This window comes from Anser brachyrhynchus (genome assembly GCF_964034855.1).
Source record: "Anser brachyrhynchus genome assembly, chromosome: 1".
Taxonomy (NCBI): domain Eukaryota; kingdom Metazoa; phylum Chordata; class Aves; order Anseriformes; family Anatidae; genus Anser; species Anser brachyrhynchus.
The window spans coordinates 37557934-37578171 of record NC_137694.1 but is presented as its reverse complement, the minus strand read 5'-3'; the positions used below and the strand labels follow the sequence as shown (position 1 = coordinate 37578171).

The 20238-nt window shown below is 39.7% G+C and overlaps 1 protein-coding gene and 1 long non-coding RNA gene across 19 annotated transcripts in view; both read left to right on the top strand.

The window, feature by feature from the left end:
* Positions 1 to 20238, top strand: part of GRIP1 (glutamate receptor interacting protein 1) — a 325251-nt gene that overhangs the window by 46852 nt on the left and 258161 nt on the right. The window lies entirely within an intron of this gene.
* The window catches only part of LOC308195334, an 83190-nt gene that overhangs the window by 32786 nt on the left and 30166 nt on the right, over positions 1 to 20238 (top strand). For all 12 annotated transcript variants that reach the window (XR_013951408.1, XR_013951409.1, XR_013951410.1 and 9 more), the window contains exon 1: positions 1 to 20238. This exon is cut by the window's left edge and continues 32786 nt beyond it. This is a non-coding gene — a long non-coding RNA (uncharacterized lncRNA).

The following is a 20238-nucleotide window of genomic DNA, read 5'->3' as shown; positions in this document are numbered from 1 at the left end:
AATATGTTCTCCCTTGGTAGAAACAATATCATAAAATCCCAAATTGGGATAATTTGATAGTCCTGAACCAGAAATAAATTAAACCTGACAAATCTGTCATAAACTATAAGTTTTAATAGAAGCTTAATCTAAGCTTTCATGACTTTGTCAAAACCAATAACATACAGCGGTGAGTTCTAAAAGTGGCTGTATCATAATGCAGAGTTGCAAAGGTTAACAGATTTTTAAGGCCCAGCTGTGAAGTTGTGTACGTATTTAAAAATGTCCTTAGCAGAAGACATATTTTGACCGACTGACTGAAAAATGCTATTTGTTAATGTTTGTTGGAAAGTAATGTTCTTTTACCACTAATTCCATAAAATAATTCCTTTATTAAAATGCAGTACTGCGTGACTGGAGAGAATTTTGACCTGAAGCAAGTAACAAACATATTTGAGCTTCTTTCCCTGAAATGTCTGTTGCATTCAACGTGACGTGTTTTGTGCCTTGTATTTAAGAAGCCTTGCTAAAATGCAGTGATCGTAATATGGGTTTGGGAAGCCTGAATGAATTCCCAAGATTTTAATCAATCATCCTTGATCTTTCTGCCCTGTACGTGCTGTTTTCAACTCTCTCCCCGGTGACAGCACAGTTCCTTTCTTCTCTTCCCTGTACACCTGTAAAAATTATTTCTGATGAAATGTCAGTGCACCCTCATAATAGATTAGGCAGAAAAAATGTAATTTCAGCGGAACGAGACTTTAAATGCTGCACTAGAGTTCTTATTTCATAGATGATATGCATACAGAATCAAAGGCGTTTGTGATGGACAATATATAGAGACACTGGGGATATCACACCTCTGTAACAATCAGATTAACAGAAATATTTCTGCAAAAGAAATGCTGTAGAATTGTGAAAGTTTTGTAAGAACTGTTCTCCTTAAAAGTCAGTACAAATTATTTGACTTCAGGGAGGATTATGCTGAGTTAAGTCAAAAGAATAAATTGTCCTAGTAAAGAAAATTGTGATCCACCCTCCCCATTTGGAGTCATCTCAAAAGAGAAAAAAAGCTTTTTCAAAAAGCAAAGAAGGAAATCATAGGTCTCATCATGATTCAAGAACAGTGATTGGGGGGGTGGCAGTGGTGGTGGTGAGAGGGAACTCAGAATTGAAGTTTTGTACCAGGTAAATTTGACATCATTCTCTGGTTGCAGTGAAAGTGTCATTGGTATTTGGCTCGTACCCATGGGAGGAATTTTTAAGGCAGTCCTGATTATTAAAAATAATAATAATTAAAAAAAAAAAAGCAAAACATATATATTGTGACTTTATCTGTGAACATTCTACAGTCACTGACATGGTTGTATTAATTAACAAAAAAAAAGGTTGAATAAAACTGAAGTAGTAAAAATTAAACTTTTCTGCTAAAGTAGAAGTTAAAGATGGGCCAGCTTTTCCTCCTATACAAAAATAAAGCCTTTTGTGTACCTTAAGGAGCAGTGTTTGTTCATTTCTTTAAACAGTTGAACATTCTGAACATTTAAACAGCAGGTAATTTGCTAAATTTGCTTATGCAGTACACTATGATAATTACATCTTTTTTTTTCTTTTTCTTTTTGTGCTGTAGAAAGAACTATGACTATCTTGATTCCCAAATGTGTGTCTTGGAAAGTAAATCATTTACAAGATTTATCTCTGAATATTTGAATATTGACTAGATAACTGTTGTATAAGAAGACTGCAAGTGTTTCTTCTTCCTGTTCTTTCCCAAATAATTATTCTAATGAAAGAAAACTTTCATTCATTAACAATGATCCATTTGCTTAAGGTAATCAGCTTTGCTAAGGTTGTTCCAGCTCTGGGTAAGATTATTTTATGAGAAGATGTGTTATTGTGTATGTGTATTTTTTCCCAGTTGATATTTGACCTGAAGCCATAATATTTGTTTTTCCTTTTAAAAATAAAATGTCTGAATTTCCTCTGTCAGTAGACTGCTTGTAGCATATTAAAAAAGCAATAAATACATTTTTTTCTGGTGACCTGAAATAGCACAACAAAATGTACTTCTGTGTTGATCATGACAAAAATGTCAGTGTTAAAAAAAAAGTATAAAAGTACTTTCTTCTCTTCCAAAAAAAAAAAAAAGGAAAGTTATCTTAAAGATCTGAACTGTAATTGCAGTCCTCTTTGTTTTTTTTTCACCTTCTGCTTCAAATGGACCAAAGGCAACTGTAACTATCAGGAAGATAAACATGCACCGATTTATTTATTTATTTTTTTTAAAGTGCTTCTTCTGCAGGACCAGGGATATATTCTGGACTGTCTAGGAGGAGCTTAAATTCTGATGGCTTTAAACTACCTTTGAACTCTTCTGTGTTAAGAAAAGGAGGATGCCAGGAGCAGCTGTGCCTGGGGTTTGTTGGTGCATCTCTTATGGAATCTCAAATGAGAATGCTTCAACCTGATGAATCTGCTTATGTCCGTGGTGGTTTTTTTTGGTAGCTCAAACACCATGATGTATATTCCATGTATTTTGTAATAGCTATTATTGTTTAAACAGGGCACTGAGACGTATGACCCGTGCTTATACGTGCTCTTATGGTGGATACTGTAAAACTACATGGAGTCATTGTGGTGATTTATTCCAGTCATGTGCCTTGCAGGAGCTGATGAAAAATATTTCTTGTGAATTGGGCTTAGGGGCAGCGCGAAGCACTGGTAGGGAGGATGCTTTCTGCTCTGCTCTGTGGGGCTTTGGACAGGTGAGGTTATGAAGAAAGGAAAGATCAGAGGGCAGAGACAAGAGCAGGAGCCTGAGACTCTTTGGAGATGCTCTGCACTTAAAATTGGTTCCCATCTTAGTTAAGAAATACCAAGATCTAAAGGAGTTAACCTGATATTTTTTGGAACAAGTATTCGTATTCTTGTGCAGATGGGATCAACGTATCAGAACAGGATTTTCTTATGTATTTTTTAATTTAACCAGTCATCCTTGGATAACAAGAAGTATTAAAGCAGCATGTTTTAGAATTAACTTAAGAGTGGGCTCGAGAGGTCCCTTCAGACCTCAGCCATTCTGGGATTCTGGCTTTGTTACCATAAAACATACAATAAGTGGAATTCCACCTCCGTTGGTGTTGAGGAGGAGGAAGGGATGATGATGTATGTTTACTGCAGCCAGTGAAACCAGCCTACTGCTGAGAGTCTTTAGGGGTAGGCTGCACCTTTCTGGTTATAAGGGGACAGAGACATCTACTTACTCTAAAAATGCAGGCACCAGTCCTGGTGTCAGTAGAAGTAAGAATAAAAGGTGGGACAGATGTTGTCTTTGTAATAAATTCATACGGATTTTTTCTTAAACAGCAAGTTTAGTCAAATGATTTGTGAAGCAAACTGTAAAACTGATGTATGTCAGACATCTGTCTCACACATAAATTTTAGTTTACAGTTGGTGTTTTATGCATGACAGCAAATAGGTGATCGTGATTGAGAGGCTTTCAAAAAACATCAGCAAAAATTACAGGTTTCGGAAACTAATGGTAAGGGGATGTGTTATTTATCATAACTGGTGTTTTCTCAAACTCTTTAATGATCATTTCTAACGCAGATACTTTACATTTTATTTCAGGCTTGTAAATCTAGTAATTGTGAGTTAGGATGTTAAAGGCGTAAGTTGAAAGGGAGGCAAGGGGCAATGGGCTGCTTGATACTTGTCTTGTTTCCCTGTCTGAGAGTTTGTGAAATTCAGTGAAAATGTTGTAGAGATTCATTTGATTTTTGTCACCTGCCTTAATTACCAAGGGTTTAATGAAAGTCTTTACACAATCTGTTCATAATGTCAATGACCAAACTGGCTTTTTAGTTTGTTTGTTTTTGTTTTGTAAATATCTTGAATAATTGTTTCCAGATGGCATTGATATGACTTCAGAGGAAAATGCACCAACCCTGAACTTGACTTTGAGTTTTGCAATGTTTGGGAAGAGTTTTGGTAAGCAAGGAGAGAGAGATCCAGATGTCTGATGAAGAGTGTGACCAATCTGGCTCTTTTCAGAACATCCAAATTGTATGACTTTTTTTTTTTTTTAATTTCATGAATTTTCAGTTCTGAAGACTGGAAGTGATTTAAAGGCTATTCTAAATTACAAAAAAAAATAATTTCCAATTATCTAAAGACTGTTTTAATGAGAGTTGTCAAGCACACTTAGAAAAGCATTGTCCCAAGGGTTATATTAAGATATAATTTTTGACAAGACTCCAGCAATGCATTTCTGTATATGTAGAAACATAGAACAGTATTCATTTTTTCTGTACCTCTTAGAAACATTGTTGACATGAAATGTTTTGGATAAAATCTCAGCCTATGGTTAGACTATGAACAGAATGGTTTGCTAAGCAGTATTTAACATGGTTTAGAAGCTTAACTGTTAAACAAGTATAAATGAATTTTAAATAGCCTAACAGCAGTTCAGATAAGACACAGCTACTAACAACAGAGAAAGAAAAGCAGATTCGGTTCAGAATAGGAGATCTTCACTGAATTTGAAGCAACTAAAAATTAAATAGGAACTTGACAAGTGATTATCTGTAACTTTATTTGGTGATTTGTGTAGAAACTCCTGTGCAGTCTGACTGTGTAGCAAGACCAAACAATCCTTCATCCTTCCCACCTGTATGAAAAAATCCCCTAGAGTTTTCATTAATATGCCAATACATAATTGATTTAATAAAAGAAACAACCTGAGGATGAAGAATCAGAGCAAATTTATGTCTGATCTATTTAAAAATGTTCCCTAAATATTATTAATGAGCTTAGTGAGCAAATAACATGTAAAAAATGAGTTGGAAACTCCACTAATGTAAGACAAAATTAAGCAAGTGATTGAGGCACTGATTTAGAGCTGCAACAACTGATGACTTCACTGTAACCTTTTAAAAAATGACTGTAAATTTACTGGCTCTGCTACTGCTTAGCTTGTTCAGTTTTGTTTTGGCAAACTTAGATATATGTCAGTGACGTGACCTGATGTTTCTACTGGTTTGATAGTCAATACAAAGAATTGGTGGCTCTTAAGGGGTTGCTAGTTATTGATCTTAAAGGTTTGTCTGCAGTTCTCAGGGAATGAGTTGGGGTGCTCTGAGAACTATAAAAGGGAGAAGTCAGGGATTGCTCTCCTGACCTGCCTGTTGCTCTTTGCTGACTAACAAAGAGGCGCCAGTGTGACTCACCGAGGTTGGATGTGTGATGGAGATGAACCGTGGGCTGGCTGTCCCTGTGCTGGCCTCCTGAGGAACTTCAGCTGGTGGGCTTGCTCTCTTGGTATCCAGCACGCTCAGCATTCAGTTCAGCACTAAACATGGCAGACACAGACGTTTCTGTTGAAAAGCATAGGTGATAGTAGGGCATTGTGGAATAGGATAGTTCAGTTGGAAGGGACCTGCAAAGAGCATCAAGTCCGACTACCTGACTGCTTCTGGGCTAACCAAAAGTTAAAGCAGGTCATTGAGGGCATTGACCAAATGTCTTTTGAACACTGACAGGCACAGGGCTTCAGCCACCTAAACAGTCTGTTCCAGCGTCTGACCACACTCACAGTAAAAAAAAAATAATAAAAAAAAAAAAAATCCTAATTTGTCTGTTTTATTTTTATATAGGTTTATATATTGTTGTTGTTATCTATATTATTTATATAATGTACAGATCAGAAATTTTGTTCTGGAAGGAGAAACTCAGATTCAGTGCCTTTGTCAACAGAAGTGGTTTTACCCCAAGGTGAGGTACTAGATTGTGGCAGTCATTCCTGTCTCCTGATAGTGAGATTGTTCAGGAAAAAGTTATTGAAGATTCATAGAGACGGAGAACATTTAGTTGTGGAAGAGAGTAACTCTTCTAGTCTAGTGTTTTTGAGAACTCAATTGGAGGAGAAGTCTTGAATGTTGATGTTTTCTTCAGAACTTCATTTACCTGATTAAGTAGCAGCTGGGTGAATTGTATACTTTCTGTAGGGAATTGGTCTCAGGTATCCCCTATTTCAGCAGAGTGCCCCTGTCACTAAGCTACAAATTGTACCCGTCTTTGTACTGTCTCTCTGTGGCCCCATAAAGCTTGCATTCTGCAAAGTGGGTCTGCAAGCGTGATGTCTTGCTGAGCCTGCTTCCTGCGCTCTGCTCCTGCCTTCCTTCCAGGTTTGGACAATAACGTGGTGATCATGGCCCTCTTCTGGAGCGCCACTGTGTTGAGGTAGGGTATATCATAGTGTATCCCAAGTTGGAAGGGACCCACAAGGATCATCGAGTGCAACTCCTGGCACCACACAGGTCTACCCAAAAATTCAGACTATATGACTAAGTGCACAGTCCAAACGCTTCTTAAACTCCGACAGGCTTGGTGCCGTTACTACGTCCCTGGGGAGCCTGTGCCGGTGTGCGACAACCCTCTTGGTGAAGAACCTCTTCCTGATGTCCAGCCTGAACCTCCCCTGTTGCAGCTTGACACCATTCCCTCAGGTCCTGTCACTGGTCACTAAGGAGAACGGATCGGCGCCTGCCCCTCCACTCCCCCTCGTGAGGAAGCTGTAGGCCACGATGAGGTCTCCCCTCAGCCTCCTCTTCTCCAGGCTGAACAGGCCAAGTGACCTCAGCTGCTCCTCATATGTCTTCCCCTTTGGGCTCTTCACCATCTTTGTAGCTCTGGGTTGACCCGTGTTGACCCAAGAGCCATTAGAGGCTCTTGTCCTTGCCCTGATGAGAGTACAATGTGAACCCTTTATTGAATTCAAAAACAAATGAACTAAGAACAACACCAACAAAAGCCTTAAAATTAATAAAAAAGTAACCCAAGTCTGCAAAAGAGACTTGAGCACTTGAAATCAGGAGGGATGTGAGGTCCTTAAAGGAGCTTTGGCGCGTGATGCAAGGCTGCAGATTGCTCCTCTTAGAGCCGGACTTAAAGTTGTGGGCCTTCAGCACTGCTGCAGGTACGTCTGGGGATCCGGTCCTGCCCTTTGTTAAGCTCCTCTATCATTAAATGGGAATAGTCCCGTTGCTTTCATTAGGTTTTTAAATGGGCTTGAGAGAGTCATGTTTAATGAATTCCTTGCTGAAGAAGCAGCCTTACCACAGTAGTGCTGCATGCATACCTTTCTGGAAAGCTCACTCTGGAGACTGTAGCTGCTGTTTTGGGGTTTAATTGTGGTGTGTCTTTATTCTAGTAAACCAGGATGTTAAGGTGATTGGCAGCTGGTTTTAACATTTTAGCACATTTTTGGTTTTAACATTTTTATAACACACACACACACAACCCAAAACAAAACAACAACATCAACAAAACAACAGAAAACTCTGACACACTGATTGCTTTGGAAGGTTTTCTCCCATTTTAATGTCTGCTATACTTGCATATGCTGACAAGTGTCCCCAGGAAAAGGAGAGTGTTAGGAAATGTCTAATTGTGATGTTTCCACAACATGACAAGAAATCAGAACCTATATGGATGCTGGGCCTCAGTGCAGAGCAGTAGGCAAATAGACAGGAGTTAGTATTGTGTTTAGCAGTGATGGGAAAGCAGAAAGTAAATTTTACATGCCCATGAAAAATAATATGGGCCAAACCTCTTTGCAGAACCTGTGGGGGATAGAAGTGGTCACTGTCCAAATGTCATCCAGTTTTACTTTCAGTCTGCTGGCTGCTTGGTTCTGTGTAATCCTCAGCTGCTCTGAGAAGACGAATGAGAAATGGACGTCGCTAATCAGGGTGACTTCTGTGGTTTCAGTGTCTTCCTTTGCCCTTTCCCTATTACATGTGAAGCGATGCTTTTTGTTTATTTTATTTTTCCCCAGTCCTCCTAGGTTAAGAGAATAAGTAATAGAAAATGGGTTTTGTATCCTTTGAGGCTCATGGCTTTAGACATCTTGTCACCTTATCTGGAGGGATTTCCAGGGCCAGTTATGTGATTTGAGAGACTCCTGGCGAATCGAAAGTGGAATATGAAAGTCAAACTTACTGGTTCTTGATGATATAATTAGCAAATTAAACTCCACATCTGGGTGGTACTGTGATGCTGAAGTGTCTTCACTGAAATTGTACTAGTTCTGCTAGTTACAGTAGAACTTATTCTTAGAGCAAAGTTGGTTGTGTGGGTAGCCTGTATCACAGCCAAATCCATCCAGTCTTGGCTCAAATCGAGAGTAATGCTCTGCTAAATGGAGTCAAAACATTCCAGGTACTGAATGCAGCAGTTAACAGCTGACTGCACAGAGGGCAAAGCTGAGGAGGCAGGCATATGCTATTTTATTATTTATTTATGAATGAATAGCTCTTGCTCCCCCGTGCCTGGGTTGCCTGGCTGGTGGACAAAGCTCTCTTTACCTGCAGAGTCTCTCATTAAAGCTGTCTCAAAGTAAAATAGCTGTTTCAAAGTAGTGGTCTTCTTCTAGTAACTGGGCTGTGAAAAACAGGTAGGGTCTTTGGGGAAGTAGGATTCAGCCTGTCTTGTTTGAGGCAGAAGATACCGGGGGGCTATCAGTGATTCGAATGCCTTTTATTCATACTCGTGCCTGACAGAATTGAAAATAGAAACTGTCAGCCTCCTGATTGTCTGATTATGTAAAACCATCAGCAAAACAAAACAGGTATGATAGGATTATGTATGTGCATATATTTTGCTTGGGGATATTTTTATAAGGTTTGTAAGGGAAAATGTTCACTGTCAGCTTTAGATCTTAGTCTTTTGGAGGCTGAGCAAGAAAAATGCTGACAGTTTCTCAAATGTTAACGCATATTTTTGATGCTGTTGCAGATTACAATGGTCATTTTTGAGGCTGATCAAAATCTTTAAAAATAAAATGCTTCTTAGTTAAAACAGACAAAAAAAAAAAACACAAAGAATTTTTGGTTTTTGGATCAGTTCTGATCTGTCCCTGCAAAATATCTATTAGAAATAATTCATCCTGTTAGGGAGGTACAAATCCACGTCACTGTTGTTAACCTCTGGGGCTGGGGACTCCAGGTTCAGGTCTAACAGACGAAGAAATAATTATGAGGCTGGCAAGTCAGTGCTGTGTAGCATTAATATAAATTGGGAGAAGAACTTGTATTCTTTTTTTTTTTTTAAACCACCACCACCAAAGCAAACAAACAAACAAAAAAACAACCAACCAAAAAAAAAAACAAAACACCACCACCAAAAAAAAAAAAAAGGTCAGGAATAATTTTGTGCTGAGTGTATAAGCTGGCAGCTGTACTTCTGATACTAGGTATTCTGTTTAGAATGACTGAGTTATTTCTCGAGTATATGACCCTTAACATTCTTCAATTTCTTTGTAAAAATAATAATAAAAAAGTATCACTTCTCATTTTCTATTTATTTATTTGTCTGAAACATGCTTTTAAATTAAAAAAAAACAACAAACCTTTTTGAAAGTGAACTTGGGTAAATACAGTGTGTTTAAATGCCACTTGTGAAAGTTCTCTGATCGTCAAAATTAAAGATAAAAACATTTCACGTGTTCAGGTTGTACTTTGCTTATTTATAAATACAAATGACTTTTTTCTCTTTTACTCATCAATAAGATTTAAACCTGGGCACCTCTGTAGCAAAAATACATGTTGTTAAACCTGAATTACTGCTTTGTATGCACCGCTCTCTTAATGCTGAGTTATCGATGACCTGGATGAGCCTGTTTTCCCATAGACTCAGTTTTAGTCATTTTTATAAAAATGAAAAAATCTAACACTTCAGTACAAAACAGCATTTATTCACACTGAGCAGATTTTCTTGGGAATGCCTGTTGAGAGTGAATTTTACTTTCTCTTAATGAAAGCCCAAATGAAGGGGCTGTGCGTGGGGGCCTGACTGAGCTGAAGCTCAGCGCTTATTTCGGTGGGACTGCAGTGCTGCTGTCCTCTGGGGGCTTGGATTTTTGCCTGGGCAGCAGAAGGGCAGCCCCCTTCCCCTGGGCTGCCCTCGGTACAAAGGCACACAGCCCCTACCTTTTCAAGAAACGTTTCTGAAGTTTAAGCCTGAAAGACTGAACACAACTGCTACGTTCCTGACAGCTGTGTTTCCATGTGCCGCTCTGAAATGTGATGTTTGTTAAAATTAAATTTCCTGAGTATCACTGAAAACTTCCCTGGAAGTTCATACTGATTTTGGCCTTAAGACATGGGCTTATCTGATCAGAAGTTGTTCAAGGACTTTGGTGAAAGAGGTAATCAATGTCATGGTCTGAAATGGCACTGGGGAGTAGAAGCTTTTTGCTTTAAAAAGCAAAACCAAACAAAACAAAACACCCCAACCAAAAACCTTCTTCTTACCCTTCCAAAAAAGCAACCAAACATCCAACTAAAAAAAAAAAAACAACAACAAACAGACAATAAAACCTATAAAACCCCAAAAACAGCCTTCTAGTGAGTTAACAGATTTTATTGCTTTAGGTTTGGTCATGTTTTTTTTTTTATTATTAATTTTTTCTCTTGCAGTCCTCTTTTAAGCTAATAGATTTCAGCAACTATTTTGTGCAGTGAAGGATCCCAGATCTCCAGCTTTGGCTATTTTAGAATACTCTCAAGTGAGGGATTGTTAAGAGTAAAGGCTCAAAGCAACAGCTCAGCCAACTGCGAAACAATTTCCCTGCAAGTGCTGCCTGGTCCCCAAAGTTATTTCTGTACAATTGCAAAGACACCAATTTCTGCTCTTTAGATAAACTTTTAATGTGCTTTTCAGACCACTAGTAACTAAGACAGGAACAGAATCAGTTGTTCACATTGTGCTAACTCTTAATATCAATAGGGAGAAACAGATCATATAGGAAAAAAGAAAGACACAAAGCACAGGGGAGAAAAGAAAAAGCAGACCCCACGATTGTCTTCTTTATTTATTTTTTCCGTCCAGAAGTACCAAAGAAGTTTCACATGACAACCTCAGGAAATCATAATTCAGCTGCTGTTACACTGGACAAGCTGAAGATTATTTAGTGGATATGGGGCTCTTTTGCAGACCTTTCTGAGCGGAAATGGCTGTTAAGTAAGGTGCCATCTAAAATTTTAGTTTTGCGTTTGTATTTTCTGTTCACTGGCTGAACAAAGACATTTTGGGATTAACCTCTGCAAAGGATCTAAGACATGAACTTTCTACTTTACCAGCAGAGTTTAGCAGTAGATTCCTCTCTTGTTTGAATTAAAGAAGTAATATTATTTATTAATAGGAAGCTAATTACTATTATGTACAAGCCACGAAAGGGGACAATTCAGATTGCTGAATGAATGTGTTACTTTCAGGCGAATCTGTATTACAGTGTTTGCAGCTGTGCTTTGTATCAGTAAAAGCGTGATTTTCACAGTTCTAGAGTGGAGAGATTTTGTCATGTTATTGATTGAAACAACCTTTTTTTCAGGAGCTTGGAAGTCAGGATGAATTGCTCATTCTCAAGCCCTGCTTGTGTTGGAGAGCGACTTTTTGCTTGGGCAGACAATGACAGGACAAGGAGGAATGGCTTTAAACTAAAAGAGGAGAGATTCAGAGTAGAGGTTAGGAGGAAATTCTTCCCTCAGAGGGCGGTGAGGCCCTGGCACAGGCTGCCCAGAGCAGCTGTGGGTGCCCCATCCCTGGAGGTGCTCAAGGCCAGGCTGGATGGGGCTTTGGGCAACCTGGTCTGGTGGGAGGTGTCCCTGCCCATGGCAGGGGGTTGGAGCTGGCTGGGCTTTAAGGTCCCTTCCAACCCAAACCGTTCAGTGATTCTAGTTGTGTAAGCCCAACTGTGGTCAGTTCTGTGTTCCCACTTGCTTTTGCAGGAAAACAGAAGTAGTACAAACACGGTTAATGCAGACCATATGTGAACTATGCAGTAAGAAATCAGTATTTAATCCAGTCACCTTTGAAACTTGTCAGCTGGCTTTGGCTAAAAAGTCAGGTTAGCTCTGAGTAACAGGAAGCAAAGCAAAATGTCCTGTAAAGGGATCCATGTCTTGTGCTCGCAGGCACGCTTCTTCAACCACAGACTTTGCAGAAAGATAGGACCTAGTGAAATCATAGCCTTAGGACTGTCTTCTGTGGGCAATATATCTGTAGTGACAGCACACATATATAAAATGCTAGACGTGGGATATCTTTGTATCACCTTTTCTCACGTGACACGTGATAGGATGCAAGGAAATGGTCTTAAGTTGCACCAGGGAAGCTTTAGATTGGACATTAGGAAGAATTTCTTCATGGACAGGATGGTCAAGCATTGGAACTGGCTGTCCAGAGAAGTGGAGGGGTCCCCGTCCCTAGAGGTATTTAAGAGACACGTGGACGTGACATGGCACTAAGGGACGTGGTGTAGCAACAGGACTAGGTAGGTCAGACTGATGGCTGTTCTTGATGATCTTGAAGGTCTTTTCCTACCTAGATGATTCTTCATTCCATGATTATTACTATTTTAGCCAAAGCAGTGGTTTAATTAACAGAAATGTCTTCTGAAAGGAAACAGCACTACTTTTGTAAACAACTTAGAAAAGTTGCCTTCTCAAATGAACTGCAATGTATCAGTTTATAAATTGATTTTACAAATATCTCTTTAATTTTCGAATTGCCCTTCTGAGTCTCAAAGGGGATATCAGGGCACAATTTGGTAAAATCATTTATCGTTTTCATCTATGGGTTTTGTAGAGCAAAGGAAGTACTCTGCATTTTCTAGAGCATTGGTAGTTTCTGTCTTTCTTCAAAACCAGAACTGAGTTCCGAACTGAGTTCCCTCTTGTGGGTGGCATTTGTTTGTGCAATTTTTAGTGACACTGGCTTGAGAGAGACATGGAACCTTTGTTTTTTGCTGAGATGACGTACATCAAGACTTTCAAGAAGTAAAACTTAACTGTGATATTTTTCAACGGAATAATTTAGGTTTATCTATTTTCCTTGTTTTGCTCACAAATTAGCTATTCAAGATGTTTTGCTGCTCCAAAATTCTCTCAGTAGAGAACATTAATTTGCAAGCAGCATTGGTAATTTAGCAGCATACATTTCATGGTTGGCAGGGCTGGTGTGACTCTGGAGCAATATTTGTACCCTTCTATAGTTATTTCTCCACATGTTCATTTTGTAATTGATGAAATATCACAGCGGGCAAATCAGATACGTTTAATAAGACAGCAGCATCTTTCATCACTTCATTTTTTTTTCCCCTCAACGCTGGCTGCTGTTGCAGTGCAGACTGGAGAATTTCAACTTCCTCCTCTTCGCAAATCTGAGACTGGATGCAGTTGTTATTGAGACAGCCAGGAGAGTTCAGCTGCAGTGTTATTAACCATATGCAGTATTGCCAAACCCCCAAGCATTCAAAACATTGCAATGTATTGTAAAATTCATTTGCTGTTTGAAATCTATGTTCCATTTTCTGAGTGTGAACAATGTTCTTCAACGCTGTTGAGAGTGTGAAAATGAAGACTTGAGGGTCACCTGATCTGATAAGAAATTTGCTTGTGACAAAATTATAGGAATTATCTGAAATACTACAACACGGTCTCCTGGGGTAGCATCTGTGAAGTATACATATATACAGCATGTTTCAGTTCATCTAACAGTGAAAGAAGCTGAAAATGCATAAGGCAGTATATTGAATTCTCCATCCATTTAGTGAAAGCTGTTATGTTTCTAGGAACTAGTTTTCAGAAGACCAAATGCTCCTGACAATGGGTTCACGCATGTGATTTCAAATACAAAACAACATGAATGTTGTAGTGGTACTCATTTGCACCAACGAAAATGTGTTGGAAGAGAAGAAGGGACCAATACTGTGCAAAAAAAACCCAACAAAACACCTCTGCTTTGTGGCACAGTGGGAGAATTTCATGTCTGGAGGCTGCAGCCCTCAAAGGAGCTGCTGCACCCCTGGGAGCTCCCCAGGGTTGTAATGAGGCACTGCATTAAAAAGTTGGCTGTGTTTCCTTGGCGCTTGCACACTGGTGAGTCATGGAGAGAGGTGCTGTGAGAACTCAGGTAGTTTTAACATATGCTTATATGAATAAGTGGTATCTACAAGTGGATTTATTTTATTTTATTTTATTTTATTTTATTTTATTTTATTTTATTTTATTTTATTTTATTTTATTTATTGGTAGCTCTTTCTAGCCAATTCTATAGTCTCTCTAGCAGCAAAATCGGAAGTAACATGTATATACTGTAGACTAAAATGAATTTTTTAGCCATTCAAAAGGCAGGTATTCTTAGGTCTTCAAGGAAAGATAAAATTCTCATGGGGAAAGGAAGGGACATCTCAAGAGTCTGGTAGGTCACTTGATAAGGGTAGGGTAGAAATATCCGCAAATAAGGCGAGTGCCTCTTACTATATTATTAATTTCAGTGCAGACTGAAATAATTATGCTCAGATGTATTATCCCAAAGCATTACTGAACATTTCATTGGTTGTCTCCAAGGTCAAACACTTTTTAAACAAAAACAAAAACAAAAACAACAGGTGTTTGACTGACGTTGTAAGCTGAAAAAGAATAAACTGAAAAATTGGCAGCTTTCTTAGTCTGTGGCATCATTCGTTTTTAATGAGGGAATGCAGTACAAACTCTATTAATTTTTAGTTGAAGAAGATTCATGTAAACTCCAAATGTGACCACAAAAATCATTTTTTTTTCCTGAGAGCAATAAGCAGTGGTTCCCTATGTTCTCATTTGATTTCTTTATTCAGCAGCCAGCAATATGTTAGCATACATCTGTATAACCTTTTGAATACTTACAGAACAGAATATGCAGTTCTCCATCTTTTTATTTTTTATTTTATTTTATTTTATTTTATTTTATTTATTTTTAAAATAACCATCCTGAGGTTTTCAGAGTTATTTTGGTGGTTGGAATAATTGTACATAAATGTGCAGCAGATGGCGCTGTGCTGTAACCGAAGAAAGTTTTGGGAAGGAAAAATGTGTTCATTTAGTTTGCACATTTGGACTGAATTCATATGTTCTCATAAACAAGGAAAGAAGATTAGACGGCTGACATGTTTTAAAGCAGACTTGCGTAAACTTGAGTAGCATATATATCAAGTAAAGCGTTGGTGGTTCTGCAGCAATGAAGTTCAGTGCTGCTTTTCCACCGATCCCTTTTGCTTTCAGCCAGTTTCTAGTGCTAAATGCCTGAAAGCTTAGGGGTTACTGAAGAATAGCAGGGCTGGAGTCAAGCAACACACAGCATTGGCTGGCTAGGAATTGTCAGGAGATAATGTGCAGAATTTATTGTAAATGGTTGAAAATTAAGCTAAAGCTACCCCAAACGTACAGTTCTGTGTTGTTTTTCTTTCACTTCAACTGTTAAAATCAATCATGAAGATAACTTTGTTACATCCCTGAGCAATCTGATGGTATATTGACATATGTATCAATATTAGGTATCTAAATCCCTAACAAAAAGTTGTCAAGATAATTACAGTGTAAGCTACTTTCTAGCTTTGGGGTAAGACACCTGGTAGATGCTGACTTAGTGACTGATTTAGTAAAAACTTTTCTTATATCTTAAGACAAATATATCCAGTGACTTAAAATCATACAGACAAAGGAATAAGCTGAGGTGTAGAAAAAAATTCAGATGCTGGAATTGGCTGTGTCAGACTAGTAATAGAAAACTAATATTACCATTACCTGCCTAAAATTCTTTGGGTCTAAGAATTGTCATAACAACACGTGGAAGTGAAATGTCTTCTCACTGTACATGTGTCAAATCATCTGAAAATTTCAATATCTTGCCACTCATACAGAAATGAGCAAGAAACTTGTGAAGACTTAAAATCATAGCGTTATCTAGGTTGGAAAAGACCTTCAAGATCACCAAGTGCAACCGTCAGTCTGACCAACCTAGTCCCATCACTACACCACGTCCCTTAGTGTCACGTCCACATGCCTCTTAAATACCTCCAGGGATGGGGACTCCTACACTTCCCTGGACAGCCCGTTCCAATGCCTGACCATCCTCAAGCACTGAGGATGACCACGAGATGTGCGGTCTCACCAGTGCTGTGCACAAGGGGCCAATCGCTTCCCTAGTGCAGCTGGCCACACTGTCTCTGATGCAGGCCAGGGTGCTGCTGGCCCTCTTGGCCACCTGGGCGCACGGCTGGCTCATGCTCTGCTGGCTGTTGGCCAGCGCCCCCGGGGCCTTTTCTTCTGACTGAAGTAGTTTCTGCTGATAGCACTGCCAAGAAAACAGCACCACAGCGTCTGTTGGAAGTGATTTCTACATGACTTATCGGAAGAGGCTTGTGCTGTGCATGGAAGCACTTGTGGTAGTCAAAAAGTCAGAGTCCACTACAGGGAAAAAGAATAATAATATTAAATAAATAAAAAAAAAGAAGAAAAGGTGGACTACTAAATGAACGTGGTAAAAAGCTGTGCTAAAGGACTGTTTGGAGATGTGGGAACAACTGAGGCTCTAAAAATGTGCCCAACGGTGAGTTTTATCAACAAATGAGAAACAAATTTGGCTATGGGGACAGATAGTGTTCTGTGAGGATGTTATCATCTCTCTTTCAGTCACCTTCCCACACCCTTAGCCCATTTGAGAAAATAGACTGATCTCATTGTTCAGTTTCAAGGAGAGAAGTAAATGAAATATGGATGGTTAAGAAATGGCAACCCTCAAACCCTACTTACTTAAAATTTAAAGATTTTCCCCACATATATGTACATAGTGAAGGGGCTTGATAAATCTGGGTAGCTTTTCATTGAGGGTAGTGAGAAATTATTGTGTTACCAGGATTCTGTCACCTCATTGAGTTTGCCCCTTCAACCAAGTGTAGAGTTGCCTACCTCCTGTTGTGTGTCAGGCTGGGCTGGTTTGTGGCATTTTGTGATCAGTAGTGCTAGGTGACCTGTGAAGGATTTGAAAGGCTCAGTGGGTGAAAGTTTTCTTTGTCATTTATACCTCAAAACTAGGAAAATAATGTCAACATTATGTGCATCCAATAAAAAAAAAAAAAAGACAACAAACAAAAAACAAAACAGAGGGTTTGGTGACCTCAGAATAATTTCTATGTGATGCTTTCTCAGTGTCTCTTCCAGAAGTAGACAAGTAGACAGCATCCATGTGAAAACCTTGAGCTACAGCTAATGAACCCCTACATGGGGGCACCACAGTACAAAAAGGGCATTAAACTGTTGGAGAGTGTCCAGAGGAGGGCGACGAAGATGGTGAAGGGCCCAGAGGGGAAGACATACGAGGAGCGGCTGAGGTCACTGGGCCTGTTCAGCCTGGAGAAGAGGAGGCTGAGGGGGGAACCTCATCGTGGTCTACAACTTCCTCGCGAGGGGGAGTGGAGGGGCAGGTGACCTGTTCTCCGTTATCACCAGTGACAGGACCCGCGGGAACGGTGTCAAGCTGAGGCAGGGGAAGTTCAGGCTGGACATCAGGAAGAGGTTCTTCACCAAGAGGGTGGTCGCACACTGGAACAGGCTCCCCAGGGAAGCAGTCACGGCACCAAGCCTGTCTGAATTTAAGAAGCGTTTGGACTGTGCACTTAGTCACATGGTCTGAATTTTGGGTAGACCTGTGCGGTGCCAGGAGTTGGACTCGATGATCCTTATGGGTCCCTTCCAACTCAGGATATCCTATGATTCTGTGATTCTATGTGAAGCTCTCTGGTGGTGTGGTTCGGCTGCTGCTGCTTGGTTCTGCTGCTTTCTGAGGGGTCTGGGGTCAAGTCATGAACAGGCCTGGATCTTAGCAAGTAAAATTGAAATGAGGGAAAAGGTGTCATTGGTCTCTTCAGAGCTCATGGGCCCCAAGCAGAAATAGTCAGCTGGTTTGAATGCTGTTAAATTTACCAGGTCCCATCCTTTTGGTTCATCAGGAACATGCCTTGTGGTCCTGTCTCCGGTTTAGGGATAATCTGATTTGGAGGACTTAGAGCTCTTGGTGTACTTTGTAATGTCCTACGGGGTTGTAGTTCTTAAATTCACTTTAATGTAGTAGTTCTTAAATTTACTAATGAGCAAATCCCTTCACGTTTCTTACCATCCTTCTTAGTGTTATAAGCAGAATTTTAAGCATGTCAGTGAAAAGTGTTTGACTCTTGTACATTTAAATGTATAAGAGTTTAAAAAAGGTTTTTAAAGATCAGTTTGCTTCTCTGTCATGCTGAAGCAGAAATTTGAAATGGAACGTGACCAAGAATGTGGTGAATGCAAAGAATTAACTGTTTGTCATTGATAATCAGGGGGTGGTACAGATAAGGTCTTGTAGGCACAGCAGACATTTCTTACGAATGTTTCCTTCTATGCACCTTAGAGTGCTGCTAAAGCGATTGAGTCAGGCTGTGCTTACAGTGAGTTTAATGGCCTTTCTTGTTAACTAAAATGGTGTGTGATGTTAATCACGAAGCACTCCTGAGAACACTTCATTAAAAATTGACAGTGATATACATGGGTAGGTTCTTGTGTGTAAATCTATTAGTAAATTAATCAGCGGCATGATGCTTCGAAGGGACACTAAAATGCTTTATTGGTTTGCTGTTCGTTGCATTGATTATTGGGGCTCTTCTGAATGTATCCCTCCGAGCGCTGCTGCTTCTCAATTTGTCATGGCAGTAGTTAAATGACGTTTTGCTAGTTCAGCATTCTTTGCCACACTGGATTTGTTGCATTTAACTGAAGGTGATTCCTTTTTTACAAAGTGGACATGATTCACTAGGGAAGGGAAGGTACTGATAGCACTGGTGGTCTGCAGTATTTTAACAGTGAACTTGTCTTCACTTGCAATTCCTTCTGGTATAAAGTACTGTTGTTTTTGTCTTTGAATGTCCTAGATGATTGATATACCTGATCTTTAGTGCACATTTGTGTAAATGGACAACATAAGACATTTTCAGCATGTTTTCTTTTTAAAGATGTGCCTTGCTGCTGATGAGCTGGCACGCAGAAATCCTGCCCTCAGCAAGTTCTACAGTTCCTGGACTGGAGAGAGCTGGCGACTTCCTGGCAGGGAGGATGTAACGCTGTGCTGCTGCGTGATGTCTGGGGCACTGGCACTCCTTGAGGCAACCCGAGCAGCAGCCAGACGATGCAATGCCCCTTTCAGGCTTACCCCTCCTCTCTGAAAACCAGCGGCTCTGGTGTCCCAGAGCAGCACGCAGGGACAGCTCTGCGGTGTGTGGAAGAGCGTGCTTTTCCTTGCGGCTATAGAAATGATTTAGGGAGAAGAAAAAAGAACAAAAGTGGCAGGAACAAAGTACCTGTCCACTGTCATTTGTTCAGATGTTTTCTTCTAAACCTCCCAACTCCTTTTGCTGAGGAGCTAAGCGGTGTGCTTTTGTAATTCCTCAGGAGTGTGATGGAAGAGTGCAGTGAAAGGGGCTGGAGCCAGCTGTGGGGTGCCAGAGGGCTCTGAGCAGCTGCTGGGGACCTCCTGTGGATCCCGAGGATCCCTGTGGATTCCCCTGGGCCTGGGGGAATCCCTCTGATTCAAAGTCGAGTCTCCAGGAGAACTTTCTTAAAAGCCCCCTGCTCTTGCTTGTAATATGCGAGCAGACAGCCTCAGCTGTTGTTTTATTAACTGAATATCTTCAGGAGTAGAGTTCCTTTTCTCATGCAAAGCAGTATATATTGAACAGCAAGTTAAAAAATAGTAAATAATTTCTGCTGACCATCTGACAGAGACAGGTCATTTATACCAATGTAACTTTGTTTCTTTGTTCAGGGCTCTTCCTCGTTTGAAGAGGCTGTGATACACAATAAATCATGTCAGCCACATAATTAATCGGCTGTGAATGGAGGCATAATTTTCTGAAGCAGGAAAACCATACTGAAAGACTGAAGACATTCCCTGCTTGTTCTGAGTGGGAATAAAAAAATATGCTTTAGTGAAATGTGATAGAAAAACTTCGTAGACTTCCTGCTCTCCTAATGTTTTTTCCCCAAAGATTTTTAAATGTCTATTAAAATAAAATGATTGTTCAAATGGAAGCTAATATAGATTCATTAGATACTATGATGCATAGCATAGCATGTAATATATTATTTGAAATCTGTGGAGTGATGTCTGGCTTACAACATTGGAAAAGTTATATTCACATAACTGTTATCTCTCCCACCCTCACTTTTTTTTCCTTTTTTTTTTTTGTAACTTGAATTCAGGTTTGTGAGATTTGCATGACATTGATCCTTTCCTTGGGCAATGCACAATTTCATAATTCAAGTGCGACAGCTGCTGTAACCATCATGCCAGCTGTCCCTGCAGATGCTCAAAAATCTACAGCTTCTCAAAGATGTCTGTGTATCCCTGGG